The 12,255-nt window shown below is 36.6% G+C and overlaps 1 pseudogene; it reads left to right on the forward strand.

The window, feature by feature from the left end:
• Nucleotides 1-1,203: 1,203 nt before the first annotated feature.
• On the forward strand, nucleotides 1,204-11,123 carry LOC101447078 (protein SDA1 homolog pseudogene; annotated as a pseudogene).
• The last annotated feature ends 1,132 nt before the right edge of the window (nucleotides 11,124-12,255 follow it).

Below are 12,255 nucleotides of genomic sequence, written 5' to 3' on the forward strand. Positions count from 1 at the left end.
ATGTGGCAGAAGTTTTGGTCATAAACATTTGCTAAAAAGGATTTGGTTTAGAAAATAAAGTGGAATAATCATATTCTAATCAGAGGCAACTAGTCTAGTTTATAGTTTCTTTGGGAGGTAAAGGTCTATTTTTAAATCCTTTTCTATCCCTCCTTTTCAAATATAATATGTAGATTCTTAATTTACTTTTTGGGTACAATTCTGCATAGATGCAATATTTAATTGAAGTTATAGGAATGAACAAAGAAGTTAGGGAGAGGACTCTGAAACTTTCTTTTGTAACAAAATATTCTTATTGAAATATTGGGCAGTTATTTTGAGTTACCCAAGAAAAGAAAAGGCTTTGGTATCCTGCCTCTCTAGTTACGATCATTCTGCTGCCAGAGTATTTTTAAGTTTTTTGAACATTCTGAAATATGGAAAATCAAGACCTGAATATAAGCACAGGAGTTCAAAATACTTTTAACATCACATTGGTATAATCAAGGAATTGCAAATGCATAATTTATTTACTGGTTATTAGAGGCACTGTGCTGCCGTAACATTCTTATCACTCTTTGTATGTTTTTTATTTTGATTTCTCAAAAGTCTCAACTGAGTTACTCTAAAATTCTTTGATAGAATGTCCTCTTAGTGTTTTGTATCATGTTTTGGCAATCTTTTAAAATTAATTATTTTGACTTGTATTTTTAAAAAAGTACATAGATCATAAAAAATGTTACATTAAAATATATAAGAGATTCCCATATACCCCACACCACACCCCCATTCCTCCCACATCAACAATCTCTTTCATCATTGTGGCACATTTGCATTTGGTGAATACATTTTGGATCACTGCTGCACCACATGGATAATAGTGTACATTGTACTTTTACACTCTCCTCCAGGACAATCAGTGGGTTATGGCTGGATATATAATTTCTAGTACCCATCCCTGCGATATCATTTTGGACAACTCCGAGTCCTGAAAATGCCCCCACATCACATCTCTTCTTCCCTCTCCCTGCCCCCAGCAACTACCATGGCCACTTTTGCCACATCAATGCTACAGTTTCTTCCAATACTAGTCACAATAGTTCTATAGTAGAATACCAGTAAGTCCATTCTAATCCATATTTTATTCCTCCATCCTGTGGACCCTGGGATGGTGGTGTCCACTCCACCTCTATATTGAGAGGAGGCTTAGATCCCACATGACCGATGGATGTGATTTTCCTGCTTGCAGTTGTAGGCATACTTGGTTCCCTGGTCTGGTGGTTGACCACCTTCACCTCCCTGTTAGCTGACCTGGGTAAGTCCAATGAACCAGAAAGTAGGAGTTGCAACTCTGCTGAGGCTCAGAGCCCAGCTGGCACATGGACAGCCCAGAGATTCAAGTCTTCTGGATATACACCAACCCCAGTGCCAACCACAGGTTCAGTAAAAGTGGCAGAAGAGCAATGTGTAGAAAGATCACATCTGAGTCCAACTCCATCACACTCAGGGGACACAAATTTCAAAGTAAGGCCCACTGACAAGGCACTGAACTCCAGAGCCACCTGCCATGACCATACAACATGTGTGTCTCAGTAGCCCTCTGGAGCATCAGTACCTAGGGTTGTATCTACTTTGACTGTCTCTGGGATCCTGCTGAGGTGTGTATAAGTGCAATGCCTCTGATAACCTCCTGACTCTTTTTTGAAGATTCTCAGCCATATAAACTCATTTGTATTTATCATTTCCCCCTTTTATTCAAGGTCTTTTTCTAGTTGCATCACCAGCTGGTTCTTGGTAGTAATCCTTCGGGGCCAGGAAGGCTTATCCCCAGCAGTCATGTCCCATGCTGGAAGGAAGGTAATGCATTTACATGCTGACTTTGGCTTAGGGAGTGGCCACATTTGAGCAACATGGAGGCTCTCAGGAGGTAACTCTTAGGCACCCTGCAGCTCTAGGCCTAGTTGAAGTTTCAAGCACACCGGCTCATAAGCATAGTCATCAGTATCAAGGGCTCATCATTGGACCATCCTTTTTCACTGGTCTTTGCCCTTGCACTTGGGGGATTGTTGCTGTTCCATTGGGGAATGTGACAGAGCTCCCCTGACTAGGAACTCAGCATTTCCTCAGGCAAAACATCAAAAACAAAATTTTATGGTATTTTTCATTTTTTAATGCCCCAATTTATTTTTTACTTTATTTTAGTTTTTCTAAATTAGTATGTATTCCATTTCTAACCTTTAAACCTATCATTACTATTTCATTTTCCTACTAATTGAATTTGGCAATGTATTAAGCTTCATTTTTGAAAAAATTTTGGACTAGAGAGAGGTTCAACTATGGCAGGGGAGGAACACTGCTGTGGGGTGTTATTGATGGGGGACGCATGGTTGGGAGGGAGTTCTCCAGGGCATATATACAGGGTTTATAAAAGTGTTCTAATATTCATTGGCAATGGCTTTAAGTGAGTAGATGACCTGACTTCCTGGACTAAAAAATGAAAGTCAGTTATCTCCTAATAAATCCTTTTATCTTATGTGTTTCAGCAGTTATAAAATTAATTGGTTGTAAATTAACAAACTGTTCACCTTACATTATATTGTAGAGATAGGGTCCAACTAGTATCATAAGATAAACTGAGAATTATTGTTATTGAACTTTTATGAAATATATAATTGCAGAAAACATTAAGTTTCAAAACATCAGCTTGGCCTGAGGATGACCTTTATGAAGTCTGTTAATATAAAACTTTATTTCTGAAAATGGAATGCTTAGGGTGACAAATGAAGCTTTTTTTTTCTGTTAGATACAACAGGAAAACTTATTTTCACTGTTTATAATGTCAGAAATCAAAATGCACAGAACACTATCTTTCCCACTGAAGAAAGGAATTTCTATTTGGGGAAAGTTAGAGCTATCCACCACACTAAAGCTTATTAGTCAGGAACTAACTATTTTTAAACTATGCTTCTTTCATATGGCTGCTATATTTCTAACTTGTTTATTGATTTAGATTTTTATATCTCCTTAAAATATACTTATGCAGTTATTTTAATAAAGTTGAAATCTATTAATGGTTGGGAACCACCAAAAACTGCATTCATTATGCTAAATTTATTACTAGAATTTTTAAAACTCGAACTGGGATTCTGATTCCAGGGAAACATTTATTTAAACCCAGATATTTCACTATTGCATGCTAACATCCTAGGTATAATTTTATTGCTATATTATTTATAAAATTTCTTTCATTACAAATTTTTCGTGCATGTAACTTTTTGTTGAAAAATTATAATTTTAAGGTAGGAAGAAAACTTGGTGTTCATTACTCACATCCGTTTGTTGTACATAGCCATTGTTCATTTTAGAATATGACACTGTTTTTACTCCCAAGGCAGATCCTTTTACCTTAGGAGAAGAATCAAAGCTCTTTAAATTGAACTACAATCTGTTCATCTAAATCCACCGCCATTGGTTTTAGGGAAGTGCTAGTGATATTGTGTTACTTTGTAATCCTTTGATTTTAACGAACATTTATTGATCATCTACTCTGAGCCAGAATCTAAGGATTTAAAGAGGAAGTGAGCATAGAACTTCATCTTTAAAAGTTGTAAATTGTCATAGTCAATTAATAATTAACTACTCCCTGCCCTTACAAAATTTTCTTCTCAGTTTCTTGTTCAGTTAATGCCTTTTGAAGTCTAGGCTTTTCTAGTTTTTCCCTCCTCTCTTTTCCTCCTCATTTCCTTATATTTTTTAATCCTTCCTTCCATCCATTTTTCATTCCTTCTTTCTTCTTTTCTTCCTTAATTCCTTCCTTCTTTTTTCTTACTCTTCCTTATTTCTGTCCAGTGGCTGCTGTTCACTGGAATGAGTTAATTTAGTTATTTGCCTTGCATTTTCTGCATGACTTTTGCAGTGATACTGATTTTCCCATTAATCTCCATTAAGATGTGAATAGATTTTTGTTTTATTAACATTTTTTCTTGACTTTTCCCAATTAAAAAAGTTGAGTACAATTAAAAATATGACAGAATTCATCATGATAAGAGTTTATATTCTCATTCTAATCAACAAAATTGCACTGAGGTTTCTCAAATTAAGAATCCGGAGGAATTACACTTTGTTTCTGTACACTTATGATGATATGTAAGAACTATGCTAGCTCTGATAACTAAGTACCGTGTAATTCGAGCTGTATTTTCAGCTTGTTTCCTACATGTTGCTTTCAGTTCATTATTTAGGATATTCAAGAAAATATATGTTTAAGGAGACTTAATCATGGGGAAAAAGCAATGAATCTTAGATATATTCAGTAATTGACTTATGGAAAGCAATTCTCCTTCGTTGCATCATACACTTGGCATTTCCTTAGTAAATTTCATAGTCACCTTTCTGGCTACAATTGTAAGTGAAATCTTGAAACTTCAGTGACCTGATTGAAGATTAAGTTTAGGAAAAAAATTATGGAAATAGAAAAAGTGACCATGCCCTTCAACTGTGGTCATGAACTGACACAGTCAGAGTATGCTAATGTTGGAATATGCTAATCTTTTGAATACTGCTGGGATAGGATTTTTCATTGTGGCTGATCAGCACAATGGCTCCAGGAAGATCATCCTGATGAGGCTGCTATTTGACTATATGCTCCAAATTGCAAATTGCATCCTATATAAAATTCTTTCTTCTTTCTTAGGTTGTGATCAATTTGGTTTGATAATGCCAGTAGGCATTAATCTGCACAGTTCTGCTAATCCTCTGCAGAAAATATAGAAGACTGGAATATCTCAATAAATAACTGACCTTTTCAGTTAAAGAAAAAAAAAAGGAGGACTTGCAGTTCAATATGTCCTAAATTTTAGGAAAATAAGTCTATGTTAGAATATTTTAATAATTTCTAGGGTATGAAATTTAATTACTTTGAAGAATAGAAGAATAGCAAAATATTTTGCTGTATTTTTCTTAAAGGGTATAGAGGAATGAAGTGCCATCCCATGCAGAAATCAGGAATGAACTCACTGCCAGTTGAGGTCATCTCTATTTTATACACTTTCCTTTGGGAAGTGGGAGAGAAAGGAAAGAACTCGATAGTAAGTTGTAATTTGGAAGAACTGTTTATTGGTTTGGCATGCAGGAACTTTAACCTTTTTCTTGGTAAGTACTTGAGCTGTTTTGTTTTGTTTTTGCAATTTTAAAAGTAAAAGAGAATCGTCACCATACTTGCAAGGTTGTCACCTTGCTCCTGGGGTGTTTCTGCTATATCCAAGGACATGCCCTCCTCAGGAGTCACAAGACCGAGGGTGAACATAGTTAAAATAAACGTAAAATCATTAGGTTTATCTGGAGAATAGGGGACCTGTCACTCTCATACCCCACACATCCATTCTTACTTCAATGACTTTAAACCTATTTATTCCTGGGTTGCATGTAAACTAGCACTCTAAACATATTACTAGAAATTTTCCTTAATAATAGGAACAAAAACCTTAGTTCCATTGTATAATATTCAAGTAATAAAATCTCACAAGAACATATAGTTATTAAGCAACAACCAGCTAACCACAATTTTTATTATAATATTTTTGGAATTAGATGAACACTTTTTGATTCTAATATTAATTAGATCAGCAATGAAGTCATTGATTTTGAAACATATTTATATGGATAGCTACTTTTTCCAAAACTCCTTGGGTAATTACTGTACTTTCATTTTTCATAATTTTTATGACAAAAGATGGGATCATTTTAACAGGGTTTTTGGAATATAAGTAGTCATATGTAGCATTCTTCCATGTAAATATGGTCCAAAGTCCATTTACAGTATTAAGTCCCTTCTATAATGCCTGGATTTGACCTGAGTTTGGCATTTTACTGAGAAGTCTTATCTACTATGTAATTGTTAGAGATTAAGAATCTTTTTTCAAACATCATTCTGTATATTTTATTAATAATCATTGTGGAGTATGGGATTCTGATAGGGGAAGTTTCTCTGTGATATTAAAGATGAGTTTTAATAATTATTGTTATTACAGTTCCTTTAAGGATGCTTTCCATAAATGTATAATTGATTAACATGCCTTCCTACCATTTTTAGCTTATTGCATTGTTGTTTTCAATGGGTTTGCCATTGGTAAATAAATCTATGTAGTGATTTGACTTTTTCCCATTTCATTCTGTCTTTTTCTGTCAGCCTCAGCTTCTCTTTCTGTTTTTAGGGCATGCAAAGCAGCATTCTAATTGATGTTCATTGTCCATATCAATTCCCATATTGAGGATGCTTTGTAATTCTTGTTTTTCTTACAATAAAATAGAAATTCTGTGTCCCTTCTCTTGGTGACGTCTGCTATGATGATGATGGGTAATAATAAGAGCTGGATAACAGAACACTTTGCATGTTGCCTAGGTTAAAAAATTGCACTTAATAAGGGCTTTCAGAAGGTAGTATATCAATGACACAATAGCTGGTCAGTAGAAGAGAAATTTGCATTCATGCAAGAGACTTTCGTTTTCTGTTTAAATCATAATATGTAGGCAGCCTTCTCCTCTGCCCATCTACTGTTTCCCCCCCTGAAAGTTAAAATTATTCCATAGGCTCTTCTCCTCTAATTTTGGAAATTTAAAAAATCTTAGTGATTTTATTAAGATTTAGAAATAATAACTTTCCTTTTTAAAAATGAAACCATCATGTTAAGTAATATCACAAAAATTCTCTGTGCAACATCTGAAATCTACTGTGTTACCTAAACATCGGCATTGTCCACAACAGAAATAGTCCACATAAAATATAATATGTATTAACCATAATCACTGAAATATGCTTATATACTTCAGATTTTAATAAAAAACGACCTGTATAATAATTCCAACTTCATAAGATAATTGCTGTATTACTTTGAGTATTCCATTACAAGACATTCTTCTCCCTTTCTCATGTATAAAATATGTTGGCTTCACCAATTGGTCTATAAAATTCTTTTCATGATGAAAATTCTGTCTTTTATATGAATAAAAAAGAAACAGAAAACTAGATTGACAGCTTTGAAAGGCAGAACATTCAGTTATTTCTTCTGCTATTTGGTAAGAATTATAAAGTTGGTGTGGATTAATGACAGAAGATTGTAGAGGGAGTTATATATGAAAAAAAAAGCTCTTATTTGAAGTTTCTGCCCAATTCCCTTTACTAGAAAAGAAATTACAAGATAAAGGTGGGAAAAATTCTCTTTTGTGCTTTTATTTTCTAATGATGAATAGTTAGATTTGGGTACTGAGGCCACTTGAGGAAAATAAAAGACCTAGTTATTTAAAAAGAAGACAGAATCTTATGTGGCAGACTCTAATGCCAGACATATAGTTCTACAGCAAAGCCATGAGCCGGGGCAGATTTGGGAAATAATCATAATCACAGAAGGGGTCCAAGAGAGCCTGGTCAAAAGCAGATAATTAAAAGGACAATTGGATCCTTGAGAAATAATTTACCATAAGGGGTGGTAGGAAATAAGGCCAGGACTGGACTCTGAAATAAGGTCTCAGGGGATCACTGATGCTGGTTCTGCACTTGCTTGCCCTAGGCCATCCTGCATGCAGATGGGTGTCCAAGAGAGAGGTCTCTCTGAGCAAGCCAAAACTGGTCGTCCTACATCGCAAGCCACTTCTGACTTGGAGAATCACAAGTGACTGAAACAGAGATGGAAGGAACATCTTCCTTCATGCATCAAATAAATACTGCTTGACAGTAGCAAGTGACCTGCTAGTGCAGTATGCCATGGGAAAGAAAAGCTCCAAACATGAGAAAGGATTAGAAAAGGCAATAAAAGTGCTCAAGAATAAAAAGAAGAAAAAGTCAGAAGTGTTTAACTTTTCAGGTATTCACTTGATTCATGATCCCTAAGATTTTTCAGAAAAAGTACTAAATCATAAGAGAAGATTGAAGTGAAGATGGTGAACTTGAACCTTACCTCCAGATTGGTGGGAATTCATGAATTTTTTTCCCCCTTAACTTCTACCCCTTGTGCAAAGGTTTCTGTAGGCCCACCGAAGAGAAATAACAAAGGTCCTTCTGTTTGCTGCACAAGCGTCTCATCATCTTGTACCCCCAGAGATCATTCCACCATTGCTCATGACTGGCCAACAATTTTGTTATCAACAAGAGCTCAGGCGAAGTCAGAACAGTGGAAATCACTGTTATTAAAGAGATAACAGCTCAAGGTCCTCTAGCCAAGAGTGAAGAACTTCTCCAAGACTTGGCCCTCGAAGATAAGAAAGTGATGACATCTGCTAGAACTTTGATGGAGTTCTTCTGAACACTAAATCTTCATGTTGCAGAAGAAACTCAGCGGTAAGCCTGCAGAAGCCTCAATTGAAGCAAGGATTCAAGGAAACGGAGCATTAGATGCTAAAGACTACATTCCAGGAGTGGAAGATCTCAAAGTTGAGAAGGAAGAAGAGAATGCTGAAAATGATGAAGATGGTGGGATGTGCTAGAGAAGGATGCCGACGGTGAATGGGTGGATGTACACCACCACTCTTCTGATGAAAACCAGCAAGAAATTTCCAAGATGCTGAGCAGCATGGAAAAGCAGAGAGCCAAAACTGCAGAAAAGCCATCAGCACTAGTTGGGACTTTTTTTTAAAGATACTTAGATTACGCAAATGTCACATAAAAAATATAGAGATTCCCATATGCCCCATTCCCCACACCTCCCACATTTTCCCACATTGAAAACATCCTTCATTAGTGATGTAAATTCATTGCGATTGATGAACACATTTTGGAACATTGTCATTAAGCGTGGATTAAAGTTTACATTATAGTTTACACTCTCTCCCACTCAAATTTTGTAGGTTATGACAAGATATATAATGGCCTGCATCTGTCATTGTTATGCCATTCAGGACAATTCCCAAGTTCCAAAAATGCCCCTGTATTACACCTGTTTTTCCCTCTCCCTTCCCTCAGAACCTCCGGTGGACACTGCCTCCACATCAATGATATAATTTCTTTCGTTGCTAGAATCACAATAAGTTTATAGTAGAATAACAGTAAATCTACTTTAGTTCATAGTTCATTCCTCAGTGCTGAGGATTCTGAGATGGTGATGTCCACTCAACCTGTAATTGAGAGGGGACTGTGATCCCATAGGGCTGATGGATGGGACTCTCTTGCTTGCAGTTGTTCTTGTTGTAACTCTTTTGAGATTCAGGGCCCAGCTGGCACATGGACAGTCCAAACATTTAAGTCTCTTGAACATATACCTACCAACTCTAATACAAATTATAGGTGCAAATAGAAAGACAGAAGATCCATGTGTAAGGAAACCACAACTGAATCCAATCCTGTCACAGTGGGTAGCACAAATTCCTAAGTAAAGCCCACTGGCAAGGCATCAAAGTCCTGAATTATCTGCCTGATGTGGTATCTGGATGTCTCCAGAGCCCTCGGGAGTCTCACTATTTGGGGTAGTATCTACTTTGGCAGTCAACGAGATCCTGCCAAGATGTGCACAAGCATAATCCTGGAATGACCCCCCTACTCACTCTGAAGTCTCTCAGTCATGCAAACTTATTTGACTTTACTTTTTCTCCCTTTTGGTCAAGGTCTTTCTCCAGCTGCATTGTTAGAAGGTGCTTGGTAGTAATCCCTAAGTGCCAGGGAGTCCCATCCTCAGGAGCCATGCCCCATTGAGGAGGAAGGTAATGTATTTATATGCTGAGTTTGGCTTAGAGAGAGTCCACTTCTGAGCAACAAGGAGGCTCCCAGGAGGCAACTCTTAGGCACCCTAAAATACTAGGCTAAGTTTCAACTTCAGAGTAAAGGCTCATACACACAGTCATTAATATCAATGGTCCATCAATGGCCCATCCTCCTTTACTAGTCACCACTCTCAAACACTGGGGGATTCTTGTTGATCCATTGGAGAATGCTGCAGACTACACAGATGGGAATTTGATATTCCTTCCACTAATGTGTGAATCTCCACCCACCAAGACAACACTCCATGAACATTTGAACATATTTATATGCCTTATATGTATGCCCAGGTGAACTTCCTCCCATGTATCCCCCATCACTGACACCCTGCACCAGTTATCTCCCCCTGTCCCAGTTGTAACCCTTCTGTAATCCAAAGCTTCTTCAAAAATGAAGCCAATGAAATAGTCAAATACAATTAATAAGAAAATGAAATAATAATGATAGTTTTTAAAATAATACAAAAAATTTTAAATAAAAATTTGAGATAATAAAAAACAAAAAAATATTAAATATTTTTTTGACATTTTGCCTTTTGCCATTGTAAGATCTGTTGTCCTATATGCAGAGTGACAGTTTCTTACATTTATTCCCCTAATGTCTTACTTTTTTCATTTTGTCCTCAAAGAAATTTTAGGTTACAGAAAAGTCATGTACTTTTCTGTATATACCCAACATCCTCCCCTTTCTCCCCCTTCCCCTATTAATATCATTTAAATGTGAATAGTATGTTTGTTACAACTGATGTACAATAATGGAAACATAGCTACCCACCAGGGTCAATGGTTTACATAATGGTTTACATTTTGGGCCATAACTTTTATAAACTTTGATGCAATTCAGCATGGTCTGTATCCATCAAGGCAAGATCATGCAGAACACATCATCACCCCCAAAATGCCTGCTGTTCCATCTATTCTCATCCTTCCTTCCCCTCCCTTCAGGGCCCATGGCAACCACAGGCTTCACTTCTTGAAGACTAGTTGGACTTTAACTCAGGAAGCCTTCCAGAAATTTTGCATGGCCCACATGAGGAAAGAACACACTGCTGCCCCCAGAAAAGCCGACAAGAGAAAATATATCTAAATAGACAGCGCTGAGGAACCCAGGGGTAAGTTACTTTCATTTCAGGGCATCGAGGCCTTTATAACAGGCCAAAATCTGACAAGGAGACATGACTAGCAACTGCAATGGCTGGAAAGAAAGACCAGAAAGAATTTGTGAGGAAGAAAACCAAAAGGCATCCATTTTCCAGTTCCACAAAATGAAGAAAAAACAGAAAAACTTTATGATGATGCAGTACAGCCAGAATGCCCAGTCAAAAAATAAACATTCCTTCAGAGAAAAACAGCTAACACTTTGAAAAGCCCTTTTGAAAATAAGTAAAAGAACTAATTAACTACCAAGCCAGTTTTCCATTCCTAGGAAAATTCTATATTTGTGTCATTACTCCAAAAATTAGTAAATCAAAAATGTTTCTTTACATCAAAAATTCCAGAATCACTATAGTTTGGAAACCTCAGTAAACTTATCAGCAATTTGGCAAAAAAAAAAAAAAAAAAAAAAAAAGATCCACTGGGAAAAAATGGCAGAATTGGTGAAACACCTGTAAGCACTGTTTGGTGTCAACTAGGTTTGATGTTGAGCCTCTGGTTGGACAGTTGAAGCAAAAATACTGTCATGATGAATGAATCCAATAAAAAAACTATCCCCATTCTGTATCAGAATCTGGCGTTGTCTAGATATAGTGTTCAGAAAACAATTTCACTGCAAGGCTGGCATACTTTAGAGGCTTACTATACTAGTCTCTCAAGAGAGAGAGATTGAGATTATAGGAATTGATTCATGCAACCACTGGAATTGGCAAATCCAAATTCCATAGAGCAGGCCACAAACCGGAACCTCCAATGAAGGTAAAGTTGTATTCCTCAGGAGAAGCTGAATTTGTACTCCCCCCCAGAAATGTGGTTAGCTGAATAAGAAGCAGAAATTCTTCTTTGTAACTTTTGAAATTCTCAGTTTTTGCTTTAAGACCTCTAACTGATTGAATAAGGACACTCCCCTCATTGCTAAAGGCAATCTCCTTTGTTGATTGTAGATAAAATCAGCAAGAGATGCAATCAACTAACTAATGATATAAATCCATCTATGAAATGCCCTTACTGTAACAATCAGGTTATTGCTTGCCTGACCAAACAACTGGACACCATAATGTAGCCAAGTAGATACATGAAATTATCCATCCCACTTAGTAAAAGAAAATTTTCTTGGAGATTCAATCTACTACTATCATCATCCATTCTGCACTCTCCAGCCTTCAACCCCACTCCTGAAAACTCCCTACATCCTTTCAAGCATATATGGCATAGACCGAGCTATGATAAGTCTATCTCCTACTGGTATCCAGTAGTGGCCTTCTGGCTCTACTACCTGTAATATATAAAATTCTAACTTCATAGGTTTTGAGAAACAGGGAAAATAATAGCAGCAAATGGCTGGTCTCACAATCGTGTATTAGCTCCTGGGATGGA

The sequence above is a fragment of the Dasypus novemcinctus genome, chromosome 3, assembly GCF_030445035.2.
Source record: "Dasypus novemcinctus isolate mDasNov1 chromosome 3, mDasNov1.1.hap2, whole genome shotgun sequence".
Classification (NCBI taxonomy): Eukaryota; Metazoa; Chordata; class Mammalia; order Cingulata; family Dasypodidae; genus Dasypus; species Dasypus novemcinctus.